Raw genomic sequence first — 21,766 nt, 5'->3', positions numbered from 1 at the left:
TAAGCAGCACTCTTAAGCAAAGTCTCAATAATTCCTTTACTAAACCTGAAAGATTATACTATTAAGAGAACATTGAGTCCAACAATCACATATATTTGGTCATTTTACTCCCTCATAATTCAGACGAGGGGGCTTCCTTGGTGGCTCAGCAGTAAAGAATCCACCTGACAATGCAGGAGACGCGGGCTCAATCCCTGGGTCAGGAAGATCCCCTGGGGAAGGAAATGGCAACCCACTCCAGTATTTTGCCTGGAAAATCCCCCATAGACAGAGAAGCCTGGCAGGCTACAGTCCATATGGTTGCAAAGAGTCGGACATGACTTAGTCACTAAACAACAATTCAGATGAGCATATAATTCATGATCAAAACCTGGCTACTTTTGAGTGTGGAAGTGTCAATTACTGAGCTGGCACAGGTGTAAACTGAGACAGTGTAAACAAACCTGGACATATGGCCCCTATGCTCACAGCACATCTGAAAATTCATGTCTGTGAGGATTGCGTTACCCAGTTAAACAAGCAGTTTAGGACAAGGATAAAGAGATCAAGAAACCCAGCCATTTCATCAAGTTGAAGCCCCACCATGAAGTCTCTTCTGTCCAGTTTACTAGCACAAACTATGAACCCCTGGATGCTGGACTCACAACTATTCAACAAAAATCTCTAATGGAGGTTTCCTAGGAGTGTGGATAATGGTTTCTAGGTCAGTGCTCATTGCGAATGGCTTTGTTTAATACCAAAAGAAAGAACCCTGCTCACCAAATTTAGTACTTTTGCCTTGGCAAGCATAATATAATCCAAATTTTAATTTAAATTTTCTCTCTCCTCTGCAACAAAACCATCACGGATCTGTCACACTGTTAACAACTAAGTACAAAATTTATGACTGGTGTGACTTCAACAGGATTTTAGAAAAGGAGGCTGCAGCATTCACTCTTCCAAGGCACAGGCCTCTGCAGAGACAACTAAACAAAAGTGGTCAGGATATTGGGCCACCAAGGGTACCGGTGTCAGGGAACTATTATACAACTAGGGTTAGATAATCGCCCCCTACAAGAAGTATGCCAGGCTCCAGAAGAAACAGAACATGGGAACCCAATGAGCCTGCTGGTCATGATGAAGTCACAGAAGTGGAACCACACGTCCTCATTCAACCTGTCTGTGCTCTCCCTGGGAATCAGACAAGGGCAACACGCACAGCTGCTCCCCGAACAGCTCATTCAAGGAACAGACACAGAAACTTGGCCCCGTTGAGTCTTCATTCTAATGACACCAACTGGTCTGTGAAAAACTGCCCACAATTCCCTGCTGTGCTCCAAACGTTAACTAAACAGATATGTAGCTCTCTACAGCATGAATGGCCTAAAACCACAGAAAAACTTCTCAGTCACACCGCCAATGAAACTAAATTGCCAAAGATGACCACACAACACTCACACAAACCAGAGGTATATACAAGTGTGCTTGGCTAATAGCAGCTTGCTAGACAGAGAAGACTGAGTCTACAAATTTCAGGTATGGCTTACTCGTTGGGTAAAAAAATAAACAGGAAAAACAAACAAAAAAAAACTATCCTGCATTCAGTTTAACCTCAGACAAGTTCCCTGAAGTCTCCCCACCACAAAACCTTCCCCTAAACTTGAGAGCACCTTCTCCTGCCACACATCACATAGCTGAACAGGCGACATCGGTTTATCAAAACACCTCTGGGAAAATTTATCTAGCTGATAAATGTTCACACATGGAGGCATGGGAAAGTCTTCTAGCTTATATATGAGTTGACTTGAGTTTTGTGCTAGCAGAACAGCCTGCTGGTGGCCTGTCAAATATACACTGGACATCTGTTTGATTATTAAAGAAAGAGCACGCTGACCAGGAGTAAAGAATGTCCATTTCAAAAATAAAGAGTAAATGCCTCTCTTCCTGGGACACCAGTGCTGGTGTTCTGTTGATGATAAGACTCTCTTCCCAGGTGCCAAGTCCATACTGATTCACTGTGTATGTGCTGATTTTTCTTTTTCTTTTTTTTTTTTGAAACCTTGAAGGAATGCATCCCTGGCTTGTTTTATGTTCTTTGTTCTGACAAGACATCAAACTGCACTGAAAACCATGTTCTTTGGAGCGATTCCTCAGAGTTATCTGAGAGGCTGTGCCCCAGGCTTTATTCCTCAGTGTGGCTCAAATAAAACTCTTTTCCTTTCCTATCACAGGTGATTTATTATTTTCCTCAACATAATCAAAATGAAGTATTTACATTCGTTAAGTCTCCTTCTGACTGAAGCTTCTCTCAGTGGCTTCTGAAGACTCGTTTTCCTAACTTGTTCAAATGATTTACTAAAAAGCTGAGCAGAGAGCTAAGCAAATAAATCGTCTTATAAACAGTGTACTATCCTCTAGCAGGAGTCCCCAAACTCTGGGATCTAATGTCTGGTGATCAGAGGTGTAATAGTAATAGAAATAAAGTGTGCAATAAATGTCATGACACTGAATCATCCCAAAACCACCCCTGATCCCCAATCCATGGGAAAATTTTCTTTCACGAAACTAGTCCCTGGTGCCGAAAAGGTCGGAGACTGCTCCTGCAAGGGACTCATCCTGTGCTGTGCTCAGACACTCAGTCATGTCAGACTCCCTGCAACCCCCATGCACTGTAGCCCGCCAGGCTCCTCTGTCCATGCAATTTTCCAGGCAAGAATACTGGAATAGGTTGCCATTTCTTTCTCCAGGGGACCTTCCCAACCCAGGGACTGAACCCACTATTCTTGCGTCTCTTGTATTGCAGGTGGGTTCTTTACCAATGAGCCACCTGGGAAGCCCAGGAAGTCCATCTCATTTATCTTTACCCACGGGACCAGATAACAACAGTTGGGGGACATTCCCTGCCTCTTTCCCATTTGAATAATACACATTCACTCAACAAACATTCTGAGTGCCTACTATAAGAATGGGCACTGGGGAGACCAAAATAGGCCAACGAAGATTGCCATTGCCCATTCTGGCTGGGATGGATATTAAAAAAAAAAAAAAAAAGGTGACATAGGAAGAATATGAACAATGGCAAGATAGCAGAGACATGCCTAAGTTAGTGACAGGTGAGTCTTAAGAGCAAATGGGAGCAGAATGAAATGAGAAAGGATATTATTTTGGAGGCTCAGAGGGATAAAAGAAAATAGCCTCTTCTGCTTCATGGCCATCTTCTCAAAAAACTATACCTACAGGAGGAAATATATGCACTGAGATTTTATTTTTGTGACAGTGAGTTCTCAGTTTTGACTCTCTGCTAATATCACGGACTGAAATTCATTCCTTCTGATTCTTAAGGTTATATCTATTATTAGCAACAAAGAAAAATTTTTTGAGTAATTCAACTAACTGAGACTAGGCATTCAGCTCATGGCTCAATATTAGTGCCTATTTCAAAGTGAGGTTTTTGTTAGGTCTACAAAACATAAATATTGCTCACATCAGTTCTTTTTATAAACTGTCACTTCTGCCAATCTTCCAGTAGGGGGAGATATTGTAACAGACATTTGTGTCTCCAATTACAATTTTCGCATAAAGGGGAGAACATAACTGCCAATGAATTCCTGTGCCCGTTGCTCATTTCAAGAGTCTTTACAAAAAAAATAAAGAAGAAAGAAACCATTGTTTTACAAAATAATGGGTAATTATGTCTTAAAGATATAAATCCTGCTACCCTCTTCCACTACCCTAAATCAATGCACTGACTTTGGCAGGATTTAATGCTTTCACAGAGGGAACACAAAAAGGCATGCCTGCATTCCATGTTTTTCTACCAGATTAGTTTTTAAAGCACATCTTCAATTTCAATTATTTTTACCAAAAAGCTCAAAAATGTCACGGTATCATGAATTATGAACACCTCAGCATGATGATCAAAATGCTCACACTCTATCCCACCCGCCTCTGCTGACTTTCATTCCCCAGTTGGTGACTTTGGTCATACCATTCTCTTTATCCTGAAGGACTTTCTAGACTGAGTCTAGACATCAAAGAGACATCTAGCAAGAACCACTTGAGATACCACCTCCTTCACAGATCCTTTAAGATGGCAACTTTCAGACTCACTTCCCCTTTTTTGGCCACACCATGAGGCTTGCAGGATCTTAGTTCCCAGACCAAGAATTGAACCTGACCCCAACAATGAAAATACCAAATCCTAACCACTGGACCGCCAGGGAACTCCTAACTCATTTCCTTTTAATTTCTCTATAGTTTCCTATAGTGTTTCTAAGGGGTCTTGTACTAAAATTCTCTGTATTCTTATCCCAGTGTATTTCTCAATGTCGAGTAGAATCCTGTTGCAACCATGATTCCCCCCAATACAAACACACACAGCATAATACACCACTTGCCGGAAAAGCCTTTTTAACTTTTTAAAAAATGATATAACCCAGTAAATAGCTCCTGCAGTTAAAATAGGTTTATCGAAAATCTTCATATAATGACTACATAAATTATGGGACACTACAAAGTCATAGGGAGAAATAAAAAACTTAATTATACAGGGCTAATGTGAGTAAGTACCAAGACAGTAAGTGAGAAAGAGCAAAATGTTCTGGTGTGGCAAACTGTCCAACAAAGCCAAAGGGGAAAAATGTGGGGATAAGGTCATAACAATAAAGTTGTTTTTGTACTTACTGCAAAAAACGATTTGGGGGCAAGGAACAAACTAAGACATTTATAGAAATAAGTAAACCAACTTTTATGGCAGTTGTTGACAGGCTGGATGGAAACTGACTGGAAACAATAACAGACACTGGAGGATTCCATGTATTAGACTCACTCTATTTGAAGGACAAATACACAAGGGATGTTTTATATAACCAGTCTTAGTACTGAGGAGGCAGAGTCCAACCTGGAAATGATGCTAGGGAAAGGAAATGTGTGAGTGCATGTGAGCATGGGGCGTGGGCTAGGGGTGGCAATCATACTGGGGGTATGTGGAGGGTTTTGAGATTAATGCGGATGAAGTCCCATGGTATTTTAATCTTAAGAGTTCCACAGAGTGAAATGGGAAGAAGTTGAGGGAACATAGAACTACTCAGCATAAAACAAAGCATCAAAAAAAAAAAAAAAAAATCAGAGACAAACCAGAACAGAACATCGATTATGTTATCTTTTTATCTTCTTTTTTTTTAGAATCCTGGAAGAAGGAAATATGTCCTCTATCCATTATACTATTACTATTTTCATCATCATTATTTTATTTATTTTATATTGAAACTGGTGTCCAGTGTTGAATAAAGCCAAGTTATTTGTGTTGTTAATCATCATAGCAAAATACTATTTAAATACACAAAATATGATCAATAGTTTGTCAGGATAAAATATTTTTGCAAACAATAATATGATGCATTATTTCCAATTCTAATCGGGAAAAATGTTTACAAGCTAATCATCACATTTAAGCATATCCACAAAATGACCAGCAAAAATCTCAAGGAAATACAAAATGGTAATGCAGGGTGGACTTTACATCCTGCATTGCAATACCTGAGTCACAAATATGCCCAGGTTTCCACAAGCTCTACACTCTGGGACACCTGAGGCCAGCTTTCAAAATCTGACTGACACACAACGTGAGGTGCATAAATAAAGGAAGAGTCCACTCCTAAAACTTTTCTGCTACAAAGGAGTAACGATAGACAGTGTAAGAATAGATTTATATCATTCACTGACACCCAATGCAGAAAAGGAGTAATAAGAGAAGACAGGCTGAAATAGAAACTTAAGGGCCCAGAAGTCAGACATCACTGGTTTTGCTACATGAGCCCCTGATGATATTCTTGCTTTTCCTCTTTGGGTTTTACCTGATCTCTGTATGCTGTAGCTCTATTCTCTCTCTCTAGGTCTCTCTACGATTCTCTCCTCTCACTAATACCACCCTCCTAGTCCTCCGATCATCACAATTTCTGCTCTCAGGCCACAAGTCTACATGGTGTCCAAACCTACAACAGTAACTGATAAGGACCAGGTGCCTGGAGGCAGCTAAACAAAGCAGGAAGCAAAACATCTGGCCGGAGGATAAAAGTTTCTCCAAATGTTGAGAGATCAGAGGCTCCAAAACAGCAAGGCCAGGATGCTCACCCCCAGGCCATATTTCTGACTTACCCAGAAGTTTTTGAAAGTAACAGTCCTGAGCCAAAAACATGGATTGTGACTGGTTTACTGAGGTAGGGTCTTAGAATCCACATATAAAGCTCCCCGGGTGGTACAGATGGCTAGTCAAGTATACGAACAATGACCTAACAGAGTCAGAACTGCTTCAGAGTTCCCAAGTGAGTGGAGGCCAAGAAGGGCAACCCAGAAACACAGGGAAAAACAGGTGGCAGCTTCAGGTTTTTCTTAAAAGTCTCTCAAACATTTACTGAGAAACCACAAGGGACTTCCCTGGTGATCCAGTGGCTAAGACTCTGAGTTCTCAATGCAGGAGACCCCGAGTTCAATCCCTGGTCAGGGAACTAGATCCCACATGCTGTAAATAAGAGTTCATATGCTGCAACTAAGACCCAGTACAGGCAAGCAAATAAGTATTTTAAAATAAATAAATAAAAATAAAAAAACATAAGAAGAGACCTTGCCCCACTGGCAATAAGCCAAAAGTTCTACTAGCACAGATACTCTGTCTTGAGATACGCAATCTTGAGAAGACAAGATAACCAGATAACTCACCAAGTTTTTCCTGGATACTTAAGTTTTCATCTTCCCTAATTCCAAGGCAAGTACAGCCTTTAACCACTAACTTGACCATTCATCATCACCTGCACCACTTAAATGCCTGCCATCTCTCTCTGTGAAAGTGTTAGTTGTTCAATCATGTCCAATTCTTTGTAACCCCATGGACTGTAGCCTGCCAGGCTCCTCTGTCCATGGGATTCTCCAAGCAAGAATACTGGAGTGGGTACCCTTCTCCAGGATACCTTTCCAACCTAGGGATAGAACCCAGCTCCTGCATTGCAAGCAGATTCTTTACCATCTGAGCCATCTCTACCTTGGAATAATGTTACACGGGCATAAAACCAGATTTCGTGATAAGAAAATACACTCTTCCTGTGTGCCCAACAAGGACTGTCTGATGCTTGATGAATTAATGAATCAGTGTTCACTGTTCATGTGGATGTAGAAAACAGCTGTTGAACTGGAGAAGGATCCTAAACTCTTGAGTTTAAACTTTGGCTGCAAAGTCCTGTCCAGCTACCTCCTCACTTGAACAACTTGGTTAAATCCTCCCAAGCTCTCTTCTCTCGTCTGTAAAAAGAGAAATAGCTGGCCCTCAACTGGCTCCCATGTAAACTGGGTGCAAAAGCTTCTGATACAAAGAGAGCCCTCCTCCATCAAATGTCTGGGATGTCGTGTACCTGCGCTTTGATCCAGTCCTTGCTGGTGAGCACTGTTCTGAATCCCCTGGTTTCCTGCCTAGACAACTCACTACACAGCAGAGGTCACAAACCAGCCTTCCACAAGCCAGGCACAGTCAGGGTCTGTTTCAGCCCACAAGACATCAGGCCTACAGAAGCATCTGACTTAGATGACAACAAGTAGACATAATAGTGCAGTTAAGAGGAGCACGGGCTCCAGGAGAGGCTCTGTGGAATCTCTGTGCCTTGGTTTTGCGTCTAAGAAAGAGGTGGAACCAACCCAGCTCATAGAGCTGTTGTGAGAGCCCCTTGAGTTAAAACACATAAACACAACAGGTGTTTAAAATGACACATACAATCACCATTCGAGGCTCTGACAACACTGACCTATCCACAGAGGAGGCAATGAGGGATGCTGACAAGGTCTAGTTGAGAAGCAGCTGCCCACTTGGGTGGGCCATGAGCGCTACACTTCACAATTGCTGGATCCCCAAGGGTCTCACACTTGTCTGGACTACCTGCTATCAGGGGACCACCCGTAGGGCTATCCCTTTGGCCTTGGGCTTTGCAGCTCCTGGTATTAAGAAGAAAATGGGCAGATCAAGTAAATTTTAATGTAATGATCATTTCCATCACAGTCATGCTCCATACAAATGTGGAGCGCCCCTTGCAGAAGGCAAGAAGCATAAGAGCACAAGGGGACAATTAGTGGGTATTTCTGAGGTTGTCAGAATAAACAGAACCTCGTGCAATAAACCGAGGAAGCCTTGAGAGCCACAGTTAAGAGACTGTTAATGCCTAATCGTCCATTTAATCAGCATAATGTTTACATCTGAAGGACTCTGCCATAGCCCTGGTAATCATCCTTATATCCATTTGTACTTCCTTGTATTTGCCTACCAGATCTGCCTACAGCTGAAGCCAGCAAGCCTCTGCAGGCACATGGGTGCTCTTAGCCCCAGTGGTCAAAGAAGCAGTGAGGACTCTATATAGGCCCTGGGGAAGGACGGGGAATGGGTGCCCCCAAGCACAGTCAAGTGAGAAGCTTTCCTAAACCAGCTCTGGGTCCCTCGGGGCCTCTGCGGAGATTATTAACATTCAATAGTGACTACTGCCGCCTGCAGCGCAAGAGACCCAGGCTCGATTCCTGGGTCAGGAAGATCCCATTGAGAAAGGAATGGCTACCCACTCCAGTATTCTTGCCTGGAGAATCCCCATGGACAGAGGAGCCTGGCAGGCTACAGTCCATGGGGTTGCAAAGAGCTGGACAGAACTGAGCGACTAAGCACACCATAGTTAATACTGAGTCTGTATATAAGACTCAAAATAAGTAATGCCCTTCTTGAGGAAAGGGACTTGGGTCTGATTTAGTCACTATGTCATCCCCAGGGCGTGGAATACTGCCTACTACATAGTAAGTACATATAAAGTATCTAAAGCAGCATGGGGCATATCATAAGCTTATAAATAAGTACTACTGACTACTATAACTGCAAACGCTTCTTACGTTTTTAGGTCCAATTGAATTTGACACATTAAACTATGAGTCCACAGTCTGGGCACCTGAGTGAACACACCTGCAATGCAGCAGCCTAATAAACAGTCTTCCATCTGCTCAATATTCTGTAATAACCTAAATGGGAAAAGCATTTGAAAAAGAACAGATACATGTATAGGTATAACTGAATCACTTTGCTGTACACCTGAAACTAACACAGCATTAATTAACTACACTCCAACATAAAATAAAAATTAAAAAGAGCCTTCCAGGGCAGAGTTTCTTTCTTATCTGTTTCCGAGTCACACACTTTGATGAGGGATTTACAGCCAAGTTCGGAGTACTTCCACCTGTTAACTGCACACTGTTTTTCAGTGGGAAGGACACTGGAGCCCTCCTTGGGACATTACAAGTGATGTTATAAGGCCTGAAAGGAACCAAAAATACAAAGAGGGCCCTGCCTCTCGCTTTCAAAACAGTAATATTAGCATCACACTTTGAGCAAAAGATTAACACATGATGAGATTACTGAAGTCCTACTTGTGATCTATTTGTCAGTAATGCTCAAATGTGGAAAAATTAACGTGGGGAAAAAAAAAACTGACAATAGCAGCACCTCTTATCTAACAGATGGGTTCATGGATGCCAAAATGCTTCTTTACTCAAATGCTAGTTTCACATTTCCGGGGAGCCCCAATCACCACCTGTTTCTGAACAGCTGTTTACACTGTGTGGCTGCTGCTGAAAGAAAGGGGAGCAAAACTTGCCAACCCCAAATGTGTCTCTTTGATCTGTCAATTATTTTGAGCTGAAAATAAGCCAGGCCCCAAAGACTCAGGAACCTCTGACCTTCCCCCAACTGTCTAAAAGAATTTAGATAGAGGATCTCTTCCCTGAAGGGCGCTACCACTACAGATCCGCGTAGCGTAAAAGGAACTAGTTGCGCAGACACAGAGGGACACAGCGCAATGTTTGTTAAAACGCCTCTCTGTCCCATTGTCTCTGCACAGCAGAGCAAACATTTGTTCAGCAAACACTTGCTCTTTTTCATCTTCCTGTGAATTCCCAAACCACTACCCCTAACATCTTTTGTCTTTAGCTGAAGATGGTATGTGAGGTGGTGACTTCTGCCATTTTGGTGAGTTACTCAGTCTTCCTGGTCTCTCCCACATACACATGTTTTAAAATTTTTGTTTTTCTCCTGTTAATCAATCTCACGTCAGTTTAATTCTTGGACCAGCCAGAGGAGCCCCAAAGGGCAGAGAGAAGTTCTTCCTCTCCCACAAGTTTCCTGTAAGGAGGGTGCGGCAAACAGAGCCTGGTCTCTACCCCAGTGGTCAGCACCACGAGCAGCCCTCCACCTCTTACCACATGTTGAATTTGGCAATAGCAAAGTATAAAAACAGAAAACACTTAGGTTGTCGCCTGGCTATTCATTTGCCAGATGACGTGGCAATGCTGGGGGGCTGGGAAAAAGTGGTAGAAAATTTCAAGAAGGAAAAAAAAAGGCAGTATGCCTTTCTTTGGATCACTGAAAGAAAGGAACTAATGTGGAGGCTGGCCCAACACCACGGGGATCCAAACACCTCTCTCTTCCTCCTGGTCTCCATTTCCCAACCTTGAGTGAGTTCTGACCAACCAGTTCAGCAGAGTGACAGTCAACCTACTATCTCGTGGTTTCTATCAAGTTCCTGGTTTTCATCTGTTCCTGAAGACGAGCAAGAACTCTGTGTCTAACAGTCTCAACTTGGAGCGTCCACTGAGACATTCTGAAATGGTTGTCGCGTGACTCACAGGTGAAAAACTACAAACAGGTAAGGAAACAGCCTTTCCATGAAATAACTTCAGTGTGTGTGAAAGGGGCATGAGAATGGAAAAGGAGATTTCTGGGCTTGGCAGTAATAATGCTGAGTAACACAGACTCTCTCCACCCTCAGTAAGTTACTGTGGGTTTGAGAACTATAACTGGTTGATACAGTAACGTATTTGCTCACACTGGTCTGAGGATCCAAATCTGAAATTTTACCACTGATGATTATTCAGGATTTCTGACTGTGGCTGTCAAATTACATCTGTGATGAGAAGCTATTAGAGAAAATGCTTCAAAGGTATTCACCCAGGACAAACATTTCAAAAGCCTGTAGATATATATATCAAATTGCCTCTAAAAACTGCAAACTCAATTATGACAGTAATACTTATAAGTCAGTGTGAATATGTTTTCACTTACAAATTCATATATGCATAGGTATACAGTCAGTATCTATTTGTACATATATTTATATACATAAAAGCTTTTATCTTTGTTATTGGGATAAGTAACCCTATTAATACCCAGTAAGGTATGTATTTACCTTTAAAGTGAATTATAAACATCTAGTCTATGGGGTTGCACAGAGTCGGACACAAGTGAAGTGACGCAGCAGCAGCAGCAGCCTATGCATAGCAAAACTTTAAGTTCATCTGTTACTTATAATGGTCTAGGACTAACCAGCTAAATTATTTTAAAAAACTTTAAACATTATAAATTTAAATTACACACAGGGGAATTATTATACATTGTCAGCAGAGTCAACCAATCTCATGCCAGAAACGTGTTTTTTTTTTTTTTTTTTCAAACAAGAGAAAAATGAGCCAAAGATCACACTGGTAAAACAGAAAAGAAAAAAAATATATATATATAGTTTGTACATTCATCTTAAAATATATAGACTTGAAAACAGCTTTGGCACCAGAAAAATCTAGGTAAGTTAAAAATAAATAAAACAATGTATTCACTCTAAAATATCAAAATAATATTTTATGATTTGTAAACATAAGTAAGTTTCATACTTCAATAAAATCTATAAATATACACTTAGAAGGATGCACACATATACACAATCACACACTGCTAACATGCACATCAACTGCATTGCCATTTTATAACACTCATGCCTGTTACAGCTGAGTAAGAAAGAAAGGAGGGGTCACCAAGATCCTCAGAGCGTGAAGACCCAGGAAGGGAGAGCGGGCAGGGCACGGGGAAAGAATTCCTGTTTGCTGAGATGCAAAAAGTGCCCGTTTCACACTTGAGGAGGCAGGCAGACAGGATGTAACCACCCAACAGAGATCACCCAGCTGATCTCGCAGTGAGCCTGAGCCCCTGGGCACAAGGAAGGGACTTGCATTCCATTCAGGGCAGGAGTCTGACCCCTACAGGTTTCCAGTCAGCCCAGCCTTCCACTGCGACACTCCTCCTGGCCCTGCCACCCTGCCCCACCAGTCACAATCCTCGGCATTGAAGCGCGTCCTTCAACCTCTTCAACTACTTTCATCCTCAGTCATGCACTTGTAGGATGGCATTTCTAATTCCCCAGAGAGAAGAATGTTCAATCTAATGCTACACACATATACTGGAGAGAAAAATTATTCTAAAGAATAAGTTATAATCATCCCTGACATATTTAAATAGGATACAACAGGGTGAAAGAGAGAGGAGTAGAAAAAGTCTCTTAAAATCGGGAGAACGGGGGGTGACAGGGGGCGGTGAACGCGGAGTGGAGACGCACATTAAACCAGCTAAGGGTACACCAGGCAGCAAAATACTAAGAAATTACCCTCTAAAGGCCAGTCTACCACGCTCCTGAGTCTCACTCCCCTATCTGTACAACAGTGATGGCATTAGCACAGAATTAAAATCAGATATTACTTGTAAAGTCTTCAACATAGTGATGTAGAAAGTGTTCAGAAAATGTTAGTTAACATCATCATTGCTTTCAATATTCTTATAAAGACATTTAATCAAAGCAGATTGTACATGATTATGTATCAGACCATTGGAAAGCATAATTTAGACATTTCAGTACCTTTGTAGACCAAAATAGATAGATATGACATAAAACCATTTACAGAAACTTCCCTGGCAGTCTAGTGGTTAAAACTCCTAGCTTCCACTATAGGGGGCACGGGTTCAATCCCTAGTCAGGGAACTAAGGGCACAGCATCCTCCCCTCCAAAAAATTACTTACAACAGTGCCTGTGAAACACTGTTACACATCAGAATTACCCGGAGGGCTTGTGGAAACACATGTTCCTGGGCCCCACACCCCAAAGTTTCCATTTCAGTAAGTTGAGGGTGGGGTTTAAGAACCTGCATTTTAACAAAGTCCTGGGTGACAGTAACGGTGCTGACCTGGGGTCCACACTCTAAGAACCACTGATCTGCAGTGACTCTCATGTTCACATCTGCCTTACTAATAAACCTACCCACGTTTCTCATTCAATCCAGGTCAGTAAGCAAGAGGGCAAAATGCTGAATCAATGCTTAAAAAGCAAAGTTAAGGTCACTCAGTCATGTCTGACTCTTTGCCACCCCGTGGACTATACAGTCCATGGAATTCTCCAGGCCAGAAATATTGGAGTGGGTAGCCTATCCTTTCTCTAGCGGATCTTCCTGACCCAGGAATCAAACCGGGGTCTCCTGCATTACAGGAGGATTCTTTACCAACTGAGCCATCAGGGAAGCCCTATTTAAAAAAAAAAAAAAAAAAAGCACCATATTATCCTCCCATTATTCTTGATTTAAAAAGGAAGAGAAACAAACAGAGTCAAAATATTTCCATTAGATCTAAGATGGTTCTGAAAATCAACTGCTGAATTGAAAAACACTGAAGGTTTTGTGTGTATTTTTTTTTTTTTTCCTCCAACGTTCAAAGAGCTAGCTTTGTTTCTGCAGTAAGGTAGGAGTCCTGGATGATGCAATTCTAGGAAGTTCACTTAGTGCAACATGACGAAAGCAATACTTTCGAGTACTGATGGTCAACACTGCTGGCTCATGTTGAAGCTATCTTTCTGGGTCAGACTATGCCACTTTGAGCAGATGCACCAAGAACAGGAACCCTGACTGAGTTTTCTCGGATGGCTCCAGTAGAGCTGCTGTTGCCCCATTCTTGCTTTTATGGATGCAAAAGGAAAGAGCACAGGAATACTGTTGCTCATGAGGATGTTCAATCTATAAAATGTCTCTGGAAGGAATTTAGGTGCTGAGGCTTCCCTAAGCTGAAATCCCTATGGTAAAAAACCAACGTCACATTTATTTCATTTGGTTTCAACATTTCTTTGAGAGTTGGGTTGGTACCAGGAGAGTTGTCTCTGGAAAATCAAGAATAGACCAGTCCACAGAGACACAGGTCAAAGCAAAGCCAACACAAGTTTTTTGGTTTTTTGTTTTTGTTTTTGTTTTTTGTCATCTTCATGGATATCCTCACATGTAGAAGGCTGAGAAGGATTTAACACTAAGGAGAGTATCTTTTAACTAAAAATTACATCATCATCACAACAGTGCCAAGCCTGTCTAGGGAGAACAGTAGTTCTGAAACTGCAGTCCCCAGATGAGCTGCAATACCACCACCAATGAACCTGTCAGACAGGCACAATTTTGAATATAAAACTTTGGGAGTAGAGTCCAGCAATCTGTGTTTTAATAGCCTTCCAGGTGATCTTGTTGTAAGTTCCATTTCTAATTCCACTGGGTAGTGTCACTGAATCCGGGGACAGCCCCAGTTTTCACTTTCTGACATAACTGTAAATAGTGTCCTCTTCCCACCTCAGAAGTGTCCTGGTTTGGACAATAAATTATATGGTCATCCTTGCACTTCAGATTGGATGCCATAAAGGGGTTTCATCGGTTGGACTCTGTTTACCACTAGGGATTTCAAATTTGCTTCACAACTGCTGCTATGTCCTGGTACTAAACCAACAGCCACCCTGAACGCTGAAAGATGCTTCATGAAAGTCTAGGGAGTATGGCTATTTCGGAAGAGGTATCCTATCATCACCAAAAAAGCATCCACCAACAAACTATATAAAATCTGGCTTAAATTCCCAGCATGTGGTATCAAGTCTCTTTTATCCAGTCTTCAAAATCCTTTTTACTAAATCTTCTGGTTCTACTATAGGGAGTTTCCTTTTCCCGACTAGTACAGAGAAAAGTGACAAGCTAGTAGATAATCTGCTAGTCTTATTTTTGCGGTAGTAACTTGGCAATATTAATTCACAGAAAAACCAAGTTCACCACAAAGCTTCTCATTCTACCTGTTCGTTTAAAGGCAAAGTGAAATATTGGTCATATGCTTTTGGATCTTATCCATTTTCCATTCCTTTGAAATCTCTGTCTCCACTCAGCCTAAATTAAATTGTTAGCTTTTTATTCTTCACTGAAGTCTTCCATCTGCTGTTTCTTAAAAGCATCAAAGGCCTCGGATACCCTGTCCTGACCCTTTATCTTTCAGATAAAAGTCAGAAAGGGGTCAGTGGCTTCTACTCAGTTATGTAACATCTGCTGTGGAAGCTAAGCTCTCAAAGGAAAACAGGAAGATCAGCTATTTGGCATCTCACACTTGGCCCATAGGAGATCGTACACTTTGGTGTGATCACAAGGAAAAAGAATCTGATTCTCAATCTTCTAGGATCACACACATATTTTTATCACATGACTGACTTACACCAAGCTGGCCTGAAGTGTATTAATCCTTTTATCAAGGGAGGATCTTCCCAGCTAGTCCAGCCCTAAGGTCAAAGGTTATTAAGTGAGCTCCCAAGAAGCTTCATCTAAGGAATATTTCCATCTGCTACAGAGGATAAATTCCTCTCTCATCCTAGAGCTATTTCTGGAGAAGGCAATGTCATCCCACTCCAGTACTCTTGCCTGGAAAATCCCATGGACAGAGGAGCCTGGTGGGCTGCAGACCATGGGGTCGCTAAGAGTCGGACACAACTTGAGCGACTTCACTTTCACTTTTCACTTTCATGCATTGGAGAAGGAAATGGCAACCCACTCCAAGTGTTCTTGCCTGGAGAATCCCAGGGATGGGGAAGCCTGGTGGGCTGCCGTCTATGGGGTCGCACAGAGTTGGACACGAATGAAGTGACTTTGCAGCAGCAGCAGCAACAGAGCTATTTCAGTCATTATCATTCAACAAATACTGATTCCTTACTGTGTGGCAGCCAAGATTCTATATACTAGAGATACTCTGTAAGAGGCCTTCACCTCATGGAGCTTATGTTCTAATAGATACAAACACAGACCTTTCCAAGGTCAATCTTTCTCCTTTGGGAAATGATACTTACTCAGTATGACAACAATCTTTGGGCATATTTTAACTTATTAGGTTACATTTTGGAGGGGAAATGGCAATCAACTTCAGTATTCTTGCCTGAAAAACCCCATGGACAGAGGAGCCTGGCAGGCCACAGTCCAAAGGGTCACAAAGAGTCTGACACAACTGAGCAACTAACTAATAAGCACAAAAGCAGGTTACATTTTTATTTTCTTAGTAGAGATTTGGAGGGGACCCTAATCTCTTCAGAAGCCAATCAGTATTGACTGACTTGATTCACATCCCACACCTAACTCTAGTAGGAGCTGACTGATAGCCTTGCATGCACTATGACAAAATGGAATACTGAGAACAATACTAAATATTTTTAACTATCCTAGAAGCTGCCCTGTATTGTTTCATATTCTCTCTTTCCTGGCCCCTGAACCTGCCAGTTACGTTTCTGCACAAAGGATCTCACTACTTCTTTCCCTACTATAAATATCTCCGCAAATCTTTATAGAAGTGAAAAAAGGAAGGGAAAGGATATGTTCTAAGAGGAAAAGAAAACCTAAAATGTAAGATTTGCTGCCTCTGTTATCACCAAGTCTTATAAAGAGTTTGAACACAAGCAGTCCTTGTCGCCACGGTCCCTGAAGCAGGTGGCTGGTTAACCAGAAAACTAGACGAAGTAGGAGTCATGTTTGTTGTTGCTGTTTAGTCGCTGAGTCATGTCTGCTTTTTGTGACCTTGTGGACTGTAGCCCACCGAGCTCTATCCACGGGATTTCCCATGGAGAATGTCGGACTGGGTTGCCATTCCCTTCTCCAGGGGATATTCCCGATCCAGAGATCAAATCCCTGACTTCTGCTTGGCAGGAGTATTCTTTACTACTAGGCCACTTGGAAAACCTCCTAATCACTTTTAGAAAAGGATAAATATTTCCTTTAAATACATTATTTTAACTTAAAATACATAATATATCTTTATTGCCCTTTTTTTAGTGTTGTAGCAAGATTTTTTTCTTGAATATGCTTCTGTTGATGAGAGTTCTGTAATTAATTTTCCTTCATAAATAACTGTAGCATATTGCCAGTTATGACCAGTTTCTTAGTTTAGTTCAAGTAGTATGAGAATTTTTAAATACTTGAGAAGCCACAAGAGTTAAAAAAAAAAAAAAAACAAAACAGACCTAGACTCTTAAGCCCTCAATAGAATGGAATCCGTCTTAACCTAATAAGGAAAAGACACAGTAAAGTTTCTCCACAAACATTTTATGGATGAATGGCAATAAAGAGAACCTTAATCTAAGGAACTAACTAAATATGTCATGGAAACAACATTCTGCCTCAGCAGTCTTTATCTAAATCTATTCCTATTCCTACCCCACCCAAGGAAAAGTGCATGCCTTACCCTAAGAAAGACTGCCAGTCCTTATGTTCACAAAGCCAAGCAGTAGAGCATAACAATAAAGAGCAAAGAGTGTGTATTCTGGAATTGGACTAGTTCAAATCTTGACTCCATACTGCTTACTCTGATATGACCCTGATAGAGTTACTTAATGACTATACGAACCATTTCCCTCACTTCTCATGGGAGTCAAATCAATTAATATGTATAAAGTGCCCAAAGAGTGACTGGCATGACATAAGAGTACAAGCGATATTTTCTCCTGCCATCACTAATATAAACTTATTTGTCAGCAACACAAATACAGTGATTTGATGACTACAAGAACAGTGGAAGCCAAAGAAATATATTCAAATTCCAGCTTGTTATTTAACCTATACCTCCTAAGTTTACTCCTCTGTATCAACAGAATAAAAATACCTAAGAAAAACTATTGTAATAGTTATCAGATTGCCTGGTACATAGTTGATGGTCAAAAAATTAGAGCCATTAACACTCTTACACATGTACATATAATGCAGCATATGTACACATAACACTACATATAATATAGTGTTAATGGCACTCTTAATGCAGTAGATCTATTGTACATTCCAATAGATGTCCTCTCCTGAACACCTATCAAACCAGAATTCAAAATCCATAACTAACAGTTGATTGTAGACTCTGCCTTTCACTTAGGGCACTAAAGGAAAAGCTGCCTTTCCCCAGAAAATACATTCTGAGAAAATACACACTCAACGTGTAGAATGTAACCTGTGAAAAGTTAAGTGCTATGATGTGGAGTTAAAACAGGAGCGCAGAAATAGTAAAGAACACGATGTGCTGGAACGACGAACAGATGGAAGGAACAGAATTAGGCCGAGTCTTGAAAGAGGGTTTCCTTGGTGGCTCAGATGTTAAGAATCCCCCTGCAATGCAGGAGACCTGGTTGGATCTCTGGGTTGGGAAGATCCTGTGGAGAAGGGAATGGCTACCCACTCCAGTATTCTGGTCTGGAGAATTCCATGGACAGAGGAGCCTGGCAGGCTACAGTCCATGGGGTTGCAAAGAGTTGGACATGATGACTGAAGCGACTTTCACTTTCTTGAAAGAGGAAAGTGATACACCAACAGAGGGCAGGGACATGAAAAACTGAGTAGGTGAACAGATTCAATTAATATGCTGATTGACCTCAAAACATGTCTTTTTTTATCTTGACCCTTTGTCCTGAGACCCTAACCTTGTTTGGAATATTTTCCCATCAATCCTAATCTCTAACATATATTAATTTCTGTCTTCAAACACAACACAAACCACCTATGGCCCAAAGAACCTTTCTCATCTGATCTGCTTTTTCCTCTGCAGTCACATGATGCATCCTTTGTGTATCTCTGCTAGCCTTCCAACATTCTGTGTCATTTAGATGTAGTTTACAACTGCATCCTGTCTGCTCAATATCCTTACTGCTCCAGAGGCAAGTTTTACAGCTTTGATTTCTTCCCCACTGAATTTAGGCTCAGGTACAAACTATCTACAATAAAATGGAAACATTTTAAATGTAAATTCAATGGGTTTGACACTAGGTAAACACCACCCTAATTACCACAATATTTTCCATCACAAAAGTTCCCGGTGCTCCTTTCCAGTCACAGGTGCCCACGTTCCTGATTTCTGTCCCTAGAGCTTAATTTTATCTGCAGTAGAACTGCATTTAAATAGAGTCACATGGTTCATACTCCTTTCTGACTTCTTTGCTCAACATATTGCTTTGAGACATATTCATATTGTTGACACGTATCAACACGAATTTCTTTCGATAACTAAGTGATAGCCCCTAAGTATATCATGATTTGTTTACTCATTTTAATCTGATGAACATTTGGGTCAGTCTCAGTTTTCTCTATGAACATTGTAGTCTTTTTTGTGGATATATGCTTTCACTTCTCTTAGGTGAACACCTAGGAGTTAAATTACCAGCTCATAAGTAGTTATATGTTTAACTTGATAAGAAGTTACCACACTGTTTTCCCAAGCAGATTTTCTAGCTTACACTCCAAAAATGTATGAACTATTTACTGTTCCATTTTCTTGTCAACAGGTAGTGTTCTCAGCTTTTCTGTACTTATTTTATTTTTCTGCCATTCTAATGAGGATAAAGTAGGATCTCATCATTTTAATTTGCATTTCCTTGTTGATGAATGACGCTGAGCATCTTTTTCTGTGTTCCTGGGTCTCACATCTTTGTGATTTGTTCATTTCAGTTGTTTGGGTATTTTTTTTTTTTTTTTACAGTTCTTTGTCTTTTTTATTAGAGACTTATAAGAGTTCTTTAAGTAGTCTGAGTCCTTTAACAGAGATACAAATTGTGACTATTCCCTCTCAATCATGGCTCGCCTTTCATTTTCTTAGTGCTACCTAAAAAAATGAAAGATTTAAATTTTTATAGAGTCTCATTTATTAATGTTTTATTTTATGGTTTAGTGCTTTTTTATATCCTAAGAAATCCTCACATATCCAACATTGGGAACATATTCTGTTTTCCTCTGGAAGCTTTATGGCTTCAGTTTTATATCGAGGTGTACGATCTATCCTGAATTGCTTCTTCAACTTCTCCCCTTTTTCTGGTAATAGATCTTTGCAGAGAACAAGTGCTCTATAAACACTGCTGATTCACTTATAAATGCCCCACAGGTTAAGAGAAATGTATTTTGAAAGCCTGTTGGAGGGGCATTTGCTCAGCCTCAGGGACACTGTGGATGGAAAACCTACTGACAGGAACAAAGTCATGGTTGCAGCCCAAAGGAGCAAACTGGAAACATCTGTTCAGAACTGTTGCTATGGCCCTGTCTTATGATAGCTTTTGACTAGGACAGGGATCATCAACAGTTTGTATTTCTACACAAGTTAACCGTTTAACCCAGAACAGGGAAAAAAAAAAAAAAAGGCGAACACTGTGCTCACAACATTTTTTCTTCTTGGTACACACATCACAACAATTACCATGTCATTAGTGTAGACTGAATTCTCTTTAATGAGTTAGGCTCCAGAAAAACACTCAATGATTCACCAGCAGTTCTACTGAAAACTGACTCTACAGTGAGTAATAAATGTTAAAAAAAAAATTACTCTTAAGGGACATATTTTCTACAGCCTTAAACATTCTCATTGTTTTGTAGGATTTAGATGACTTTTTAAAATGTTTTACTAATACTTTACCTCGAAAACCCATCAACTCAAAAAATAAAGACAAGTGTTCCTGCTATTCACATAAAGTCTATTTGAGGTTTTACTAAGAAAATGAAGAATTGAGAATAGTAAAAGTATTCTTTACCATGTAATTGGAGCTTGGGGAAATTAATAAAGTAACTAGGATCACAGAGCATTTCATAAGTACTTAGTAATGCAGTTGATCTAGGTTGCCATTTTCCTCCTCCAGGGGATCCTCCCAACCCAGGGACTGAACCCATGTCTCTCGTGTCTCCTTCACTGGCAGGCAGATTCTTTACCATTAGCACCACCTGGGAATCTTATGCTATGCTAAGTCACTTCAGTCGTGTCCGACTCTGTGCGACCCCATAGACGGCAGCCCACCGGGCTCCCCCGTCCCTGGGATTCTCCAGGCAAGAACACTGGAGTGGGTTGCCATTTCCTTCTCCAATGCATGAAAGTGAAAAGTGAAAGGGAAGTCGCTCAGTCATGTCCGACTCTTAGCGACCCCATGGACTGCAGCCTAACAGGCTCCTCCGTCCATGGGATTTTCCAAGCAAGAGTACTGGAGTGGGGTGCCATTGCCTTCTCCGAATCTTAACAGGGAATCTTAACAGCTTCCTGAATAGTTGTGAACCAAAATACACTCTTTGTTTAGCAAGGCTCATTTCTTATTACTCTGCTTTAGCTTAAGTTTCCATACTACATCTGAGGAAATGCCATAGGAAAACTACATCTAAACAAAAACTTAGGCACTCATTCGTAGCTTGCAAGTTTTCTATTTTTAATGATTGTTCAGCTTCACAAGCTAACAGCTCTTCGAAATAATCAACAGTAGTTACTTACAATTTAGGTTGAAAAGAAGAGAAAAGTGCCATCTTTCTTTTTTTAAAGAGAAAAGAAGGGTTTGTGTCTAAATACTTGAATTTGGTTAAGTTTCATATTTAAATTCCTTTTCTCATCAAGCAGTTCAATTACCATTATTTCCTTAATAGCACTCCATTATTTATTATGCCTTCCTAAGTGTACAATCCTTTCTACAGCCGAAGGTCAAAAAGAATAAAGGTAGCACATACACACACAAACTCCCAGTAAGAGACATTGTCTTAAGTCATATATTAATATTCCCTGAAACACTTAACGGTTCCAATAATAGTCAAAATAAACTTTTCATGTAAAGAATGTAAGAAACTCTAATATGCAAAAAA

General features: G+C 40.8%; 2 protein-coding genes across 28 annotated transcripts in view; one reads left to right on the top strand and one right to left on the bottom strand.

Moving 5' to 3' along the window:
* The window catches only part of MED12L (mediator complex subunit 12L), a 364,655-nt gene that overhangs the window by 151,235 nt on the left and 191,654 nt on the right, over positions 1-21,766 (bottom strand). The window lies entirely within an intron of this gene.
* Positions 10,308-21,766, top strand: part of P2RY14 (purinergic receptor P2Y14) — a 65,677-nt gene continuing 54,218 nt past the window's right edge. Inside the window, exon 1 of one of the 6 annotated variants that reach the window (XM_086390629.1) lies at positions 10,308-10,694. The gene's annotated coding sequence lies outside the window, so the exon portion shown is untranslated. The remainder of the gene's footprint in view (positions 10,695-21,766) is intronic. The other 5 variants (XM_086390704.1, XM_086390639.1, XM_086390696.1 and 2 more) reach the window with 5 other exon arrangements.

Source organism: Bos grunniens, chromosome 1 (assembly GCF_055505025.1).
Source record: "Bos grunniens cultivar Pamir isolate PY7600 chromosome 1, Bosgru_T2T1.0, whole genome shotgun sequence".
NCBI lineage: Eukaryota > Metazoa > Chordata > Mammalia > Artiodactyla > Bovidae > Bos > Bos grunniens.
The sequence above is the reverse complement of the archived record's forward strand: the minus strand, read 5'-3'. Positions and strand labels throughout refer to the sequence as shown.